General features: G+C 48.3%; 1 pseudogene; it reads right to left on the bottom strand.

Annotated features, from left to right (window-relative positions):
• Positions 1–895: 895 nt before the first annotated feature.
• Positions 896–6,146, bottom strand: LOC147977308 (uncharacterized; annotated as a pseudogene).
• Positions 6,147–7,367: the final 1,221 nt, after the last annotated feature.

Below are 7,367 nucleotides of genomic sequence, written 5' to 3'. Positions count from 1 at the left end.
TGAGTCTCTTAAGAGAAATGATTATTTTACTGCGGCAACACTGTACAGTGCGGTATGCAACTACACCCTATTTCTCAATGTGTAATCTTGAACTGTATCTCATCAGCTGAAGTTGCTTGAATAGATGTTAGGTGATCATGATCTGGTTTCACATTATTCTTGTCATACATGCTCCCTTTAGAGAGAGTGATCATCTTTGTGACCAATAAGTACAGTTGGCCTCACGCTTTGCTTTGAGACACATCTTTGTTTAATTTATTGATGATAATTTTATTGCCAATGCCATATGTAAGTTTGATCACGGGGACCTGACAAGGACTTCTGTGTCCTTAAACAGCAGTAGAACCGTTGTTGGTTTCCTTTTTTGATGGTAAACGACTGGAGCTCTGCTTTTGCATTATAGAAGAGGGAAATAAATGCAGCACGACTGTGTTACAGAGAAAAACGTGAAAGACTCGCACAGGGAAGCTAAACTAGGCACCACAGCACCCTAGGATGAGCAGACTCGAGGATCGAAACATCCTCCTGGATGAAACTGGCTATCACAGCCGCTGTCATCACTTCTTGCGCTAGGATCCTTCGGCTTCTCTCTTTCTGGAGATGCTTAACAACATAGGCAGCAATGGCTGCCTGACCATGATTCCCTTTTTTCGGGATTCTCCACCACTTGCGAATCATGGGCGAGAAAAACATAATGGAGTAAATTACGAGGTTGGAAAGCTGGGATTTTTTTTTTTTAGAAACAGAGGCAAAAGCTTTGCCTTTTTTATTAATTAAGAAGAAGATAGCTGCCCAGTTAATTGCCGGAAAACTGAGCGAAAATCGATACATCGAGGGCCAAGCCCACACTAGAACTCAAACACCTAACGCCCAACACCGCGGATGACGCCTCGCAACAAGCCAACCCGCGAAACCTCATGCGAACTACTCCCAAAATAAAAAACACCATAGAAGAGGAAACAAAGCGGCGACTAACATGTTGCAGAGTTGACCCTCACGGCGGCACATACCACCTGGTTGGCATGTTTGGTCTGCTCCGCTTTGACAAGGCGAATCAATCCCTGGGTGATCGCAGGCATGGCAATGAGGCATTTGATCAGCTTGGTTAAGTCATGCAAAGTGTCACCTTCATCAATCGCGAAAGCGCAGCCTTTTGCAACAGCCTGTACTTCATCGGAGATAGAACTAGCTAGGCTGATCTCAGTGGCCACCACCGGAGCAACTAACCCCAAGGTCAGCGGCTGCATGGTGTTGCCAATGTCCTCAGTACCTTGGTCCCTGTGGTTTGCCACCAGCGCCGCCTGCGTCGTCGGCAACGACCCCTGCAGACCAACTGATGCCTCCGCCCGCTCCAGTAAGCTGGTTGCACGTGCCAACCACAAGCACAAAGAGTCCTCAAGCTTATGCAATGGACGGAGCGCCAGCTCCATCATGACCTGAGGATCAGAACCACTCGAGGCAAGCAAGGATTCAGAAGATTTTGCCACAACCTCATGATCAGAACTACCTCCACTAGAAGCTTCAGAAAACCTCACAGACTCGAGAACTTCAGCATGCACTACAGGAGCAACAACGGAGCTGGAAAGGCACGCGCACAGCGGCGAGGAGCTCTGACGGAGGAGAGGCGAAGGCAACAATCCCTCTTACGGTGCCTAGAGCGGAGACATGTGAGGCATCGAATCGGGTCGCGGCAGAAGGCGGCCTTGTGGTCCGGAGCCAAGCAGCGGAAACATCGACCATAGGTTCTCCGTCTGAAGGCCGCAGCTTGCACAAGCTTTGCAGATTGAGAAGCATGGTCACAACGCACATCGCCACGGGGATGACCCTTTCATCCTACGAAAATCCAAGGATCTTCCCCAGGCTGAGCATCCACGGCCTGCGCTGTATCACAAGAAGATGGCACGGAAAAGCAAGAAGCCGATGACACACAATCCACAGCAGCATTCGTCGCCAGCGGCGCCAGCTCCCCCATCATTGCAGCGCCGGAAGTGCAGCCTTCGGCGACGGTCAGCGGCGTGCACGGCACGAACTCAGCATCTTCACCCGGCGGCGACTGCGTAACCAAGGCAACAACTTCGGCCCCATCCCCAACATCGGGGCAAGGCAGGATCTGCACACAGGGGACGACGCCATGTGTGGCTGACGGATGCAACAGCAGAGCCAACTCCACCTCCTTCTCACCAACAACGGCTGTGCAGCCACTCTTGGCCCCAAGCAGAACCTCCGTCACATCTGCAGGAGCAGGGCTCCGGTCAGCCGAAGGCGACAGGGAGACGGAATCTAGATCCGCCTGATCTGGATCGAGCTGGGGGAGCCCAACTTTGGGGGACGCCCGAGGCTCCGGCGGCTCAGTGGAGACGGAGCCGACAATGGAGGCGGGGGCGGTGGGCGGCGGAGCCGGAGTGGTCGTCGACGCAGCCTTGGAGCAGCGCGAGCGGTTGATCTGGACCTCCCTCTGACCTCCATTCTCCGCTCGAATCCTACAGGCAGGGGGCCGCGGCCGTGGGCGAGGGAGTACGCGAGGCGCTGAGAGGGTGGCCGGCGGGGCCGGGGTGGCCGGGGTGGCCGCCGGTGAGGGCTGGTGGAGGGGCGCAGGGTCGGGGTCGGGGGAGCGAGCCGTTGCTGCTCCCATCTTTTCCTTCGCGTGCCTACACAAACTGAAACTGATTGAAAACTGGGATTGTTGCCACACATCCTTTGCTTAGAAGCACTTGAATTGACTATATTGTCAAGACTAGTGCATTTTGAAGTTCTAAATCATCATAAATTCAAGGTTTCCTTTCTTGCCTTTTGAAGTGCAAATATTTACAAGCATGATGTGATTATTGTTTTTATATAATCAGATCAGACATGTCCTAAGTTTGGGTTCAACCTGTTGGGTGTATGTAGGCAATGGAGTATGACCGTCATGATCCCACCTTGTTGTCGGACAGGAGCTTTTGCTGGCTCCGCATGGGCGATGGACACGAGGCTTTGCAGGATGCTCTTGCATGCAGAGAAATGAGGCCTGGCTGGCCAAAGGCCTGCTACCGGCAGGGCGCAACGCTCATGTTATTGAAGGTGTGATCAAAGATAACTATCTGGTTGGCTAGTTTGTTATTGACTGTCGCCACATGCCGTTCATCGTTTTTAACCTTATACTGTACGGAAAAGTATGGTAACACCCGGGTGTCCCGACCCCCTTTTATCTAGCCGTTCACCCTTAATGAGATTTGTGCCCTTGTCTGCCGAACAGCAAAGCATTAGCAGCAGTTGCCTATTTATCTAGTCCATTTGACCAAGCTAATGGGGGCCGCTCCTAGGGACAAGTAGGGTGTAGGGGTAGGCAGAGTAGGCAAAAGATGCTAGGCCCTCTTGCATGTTGGTCTGACTGGCTGATTACTTATTGAAAAGACAAGACATGGCCGAAGCATGTGGCGCATCCACGCATGCAATAGGTGCTGGGTCTGGGAGCTAATCCTGACATAAGTGACAGGCAGGTCACAGTAACTAGTCATATGTGAAGAGAGAAAGATGAGAAAGGAGAGAAAAGAGAGAGCCCGTATCATTACTGGTCTGTGTCTTCCATGCGAATGTGAGAGAAATGAAAAAATGAGGAGAGAGAGAGAGCAGTGCCCACGTGAGTTCATTTTCTTTATGTACGCGGTGGTGTCAGGAATCTCAAATAAACAATGCCCTATGCAGCCACTGGGATTACTGTTCGTGTTCTCTGCAAAACGCAAGGACTAGACAGGGTGTGGTCCAGATCTCGAAAGAAGTGAAAATGACACGAACAGCGTGGATAGTGGGGTGTCCGTGCACCCAGGAGTCAAAAATCCTGTCTCCTGTACTGTATCATCATCAGGACTACGGGGCTGCATGCGATGCTTTTCTGGATGCAGCCAAGTTGGACCCAGGGAGTCCTGAAATCGAGTCTGCGTTGCGGTACGTTACAGCTGACGACGAAGCCCCCCCTTTTCAAAGAACCGACCCCACCCACCCATAACTTGTCATATCTGAATCTAGAGCCGATTCTGATCGTGATCTGCATACATATTCAAAGGAGATTTATACATTGCATACACACATTTGTTGAACAATTCAGTCAAGCATTGAAATTCTAAGCCTAATTTTGCCAAAACTGTAATGGTTCTGATATATAATCGGTGTTGGGAACGTTGCAGGGAAGCTATGAATACATTGAAGACATCTTGTGGCGCAACATAGGCCGTTTGAACAGCACAGCACGGAGGATGCGGTTTCTTTTGCTTCTTGTGGAGTGGAGCTATGCCGCATCTCTGAGTCGGCCTTGTTGTTTTATCAGTTAACTACTCCTTGAACCCGGATGAGGAAAGAAGCAGCAGCGTTAGCACTTAGGAGGCTTTTGTCATTTTCAGCAGCTCTGCCTCTGCTCTTTTATTTTCTATGTATGTTGCGACCAAAATCACGAAAAGAATATGCAAGAAAGGAACCGGTCAATGCAGTATTTCTTGTGTGTTCATGTAAAAAAGTAGTCTTTGGTCAGAGGAGCTAATTCCCTAAATAAAGAGAGAGAAAAGGAGCTAGACGAACGATAGATTACCACCGTTGTTGTGATCATGGCCGCCCGCAGCCACTGCTTGGGCATGGTTTAGAACAGTACGTAAATGTAGTGTTCATATTGTAAATTTGTCGATTGTTTTGTACATTATAAATGAAAGTTCAAATCATGAGCCTGAGGATCGGTTGTTGTACTGAGTCAGTATGTTATATAATATTATATCTGCACAAGATTAAAGTTTCATCTTACCACAATCTAGGAGATCGTTGTGGGTTTGTTCAGATCGCCGGTCATGATCTTTGATTAGTCGTGGATTTAAATCTTGTGTTAGCATGTGTCTCTATGCGTGTGTGTGTACCAATCCATCATGGTTATCTCATTATACTGTCGATCGATGGAGTTAAATAAATTGATTGATTGATAGGTCTGGCGTGCTAGCTGTAGCCATTCAGCACGTCCCCAGCAAAGGTTGGTACGTACCGTTGGTGCAGTGTCATCAACCAATAAATTTCGTCATTCAATGATGGAAAAGACATGTTGCTAGATCTTCAACACATGAGTTATCGTTTGCCCAACTAATATAATTAATCAAGCCAACTAAAAAACTACTCCCTCCATTTCATAATATAAAAGCATTTTTGATGCTACATTAGTGTCAAAAATACTCTTATGTTATGGGACGGAGAGAGTAGTAGTTATTTAAGCTGTTCACATATGGAAGCATCCTTCTCACTCCCGACTCGATCCGATACAACTTATTCTTTCAACAACTATTATCATAACCCAGTTCAGTCTGTATTCCTTTTTGTTATACTGTCAACAGGTCTTGAATTCAGTATAGGAGAGGACCCAACGGGTTTCAGTTGCGACAACCTTAGGCTTACCGAAATCATATACCAACAACAAGATGATGATGATAATTATGATGTCCACCTACTAGTAAAGTTTTTGGTGGGCATGTCGGGGATTCTGCCAAACATCATCTCGGGAATAAATAGATCGATTGATCTCGGGTGGTAGTTGTCCCATTCAACTCGTCCGAACAAATGATGGTACTGTAGCAGTACGTAGGTTTGGTGCACCATCATCAGTCTATTAATTTCTTCATTGAATTGAATGATCTAGAGAGATGTTGCTAGTAGTTGTGCTGCCGGTGAATTATTGTTCACCCGGAAGCACCTCACACACGACACAACGGTGAACCACACTGGCATGACGACAGATCCAACCATTTGCTGATGTTTTAGACTTACCCGTGAATGGTGTGATACCAATGTCGCGCAAGTAAACGACGTCCCTGTAGGAGTAATACTTGTCCTTAATATGAGGACTCTGAGCATCTACAAGTGGAGCCATCAAATCCGCTCCAAATGCCCGGACGGAAAATTATCACCCACAGACTGCACAAATCTGACCCAAATGTCCGGACTGACTGACACTCCGCATATCCGATTCATATCTGAGGCGGATATGGGGACGCCCTTTGACTAGTCCTCCGCATAGACTGAACTCCTCCTACCTTCCTCCTGCATTTCCCCGCTTCCGCGCAGCCGCCCGCACCCTCCCTTGCTCACCGTGATCGTCCTCCATCGCTGAGGTCGTCCCTCACAATCCTGTCCGCCACCATGGCCATAGATTATGCCTCTCCGGAATCAGTCGAGCTCCCCGGCTTGGCGGCGGATCCTTGCAAGGTGGAGAGGACCAATCATGTCCTGTGCTCTCTTCAACGTAGATGGTCACTCATCCAAGAGGTCGTTGGCAAATTTGTTGCTTATCTCAAACAAGTTGTAGGACAGAACCAAAGCGGCATCAGAATTCAAACCCATGCAACTTTGGCAGCGGCTTTGTATCATCAAGAGGAGAAGAAGTCATCTACTTTTTCACATTGTTGGTTGAAGTCGAACGGGAAACCCCTTTGGCAAACCGTCCTCCAAGAGCTTTAAAAAGGCACACGAAGAAGATGAAGAAAAACTATTGGTATAGCTCAACTCAATAAATTGGATTGAATGAGGAAGAAGAAGAAGAATATGATGGGTTGGACTTACACGCAACCATGTCGAAGAGAAACCAGCAAGCGATGGGGAATAAGTGGCAGACGAAGAGGGTGGCGCGTGAAGGTGCGGCAAGCAAAATGCCCGCCACTTGGGTGGGCATTTTTTATGCTAAGGAGGTGAATGAGAAAAGGTACATGATGTTCATTGATGTGCAATGGGATAGGGTGTGAAAAGCCCAAAGATCTCCCCAAACGCCAAGAGAATTGATTGAATGGCCTTCATCTCTAGTTTGCAAGGGTTTAAGAAAAGAGCATCATCATCGGTGTATAGGCCAATTTGTGTGTGATAGGCTTGAGGACACCTGCCCTGAGTGGCTCGCGTGAAGATGCACTGCAGAGGCTCAATGGCAAGCAGGAACATGAACGGATAGAGGGGATCGCCTTGGCGCAAGCCTCGTTGGAGGTAGAACGGCAGTCTGGGTGTGCCATTCAGAATGACCATGGAGGAAGTGGAGGAAAGCGATATTGCAATTAAGTCACAATATCTCTGGCTAAAACCCGTGTGGCAAAGTACCTCGAATAGGTAATCCCATCTAGAGTCAAAAGCCTTGACAATGTCCAACTTCAGGAAGATTGCACTTTTCTTGGCCTTGTGCAGACTCTGAATGAGGTTCTCCGGATAGAGAAAATTGTCTTGAATCGATTTCCCTTTGAGAAAAACACTTTTGCTCAGAGAAATTAGGTGCTGCATGGCCAGCACCAATCTGTTGGGTAAAAGCTCCCCAAAATCTTAGCAATGCTATGTGAGAGGCTGATTGGGCGATACTAGTTAGCAGGGTGCATTCTCTTGGGATC

Source organism: Triticum urartu, chromosome 4A (genome assembly GCF_056163025.1).
Source record: "Triticum urartu cultivar PI428250 chromosome 4A, HENAU_Tu73, whole genome shotgun sequence".
Lineage (NCBI taxonomy): Eukaryota > Viridiplantae > Streptophyta > Magnoliopsida > Poales > Poaceae > Triticum > Triticum urartu.
This window is presented reverse-complemented; position numbering and strand designations above follow the sequence as displayed.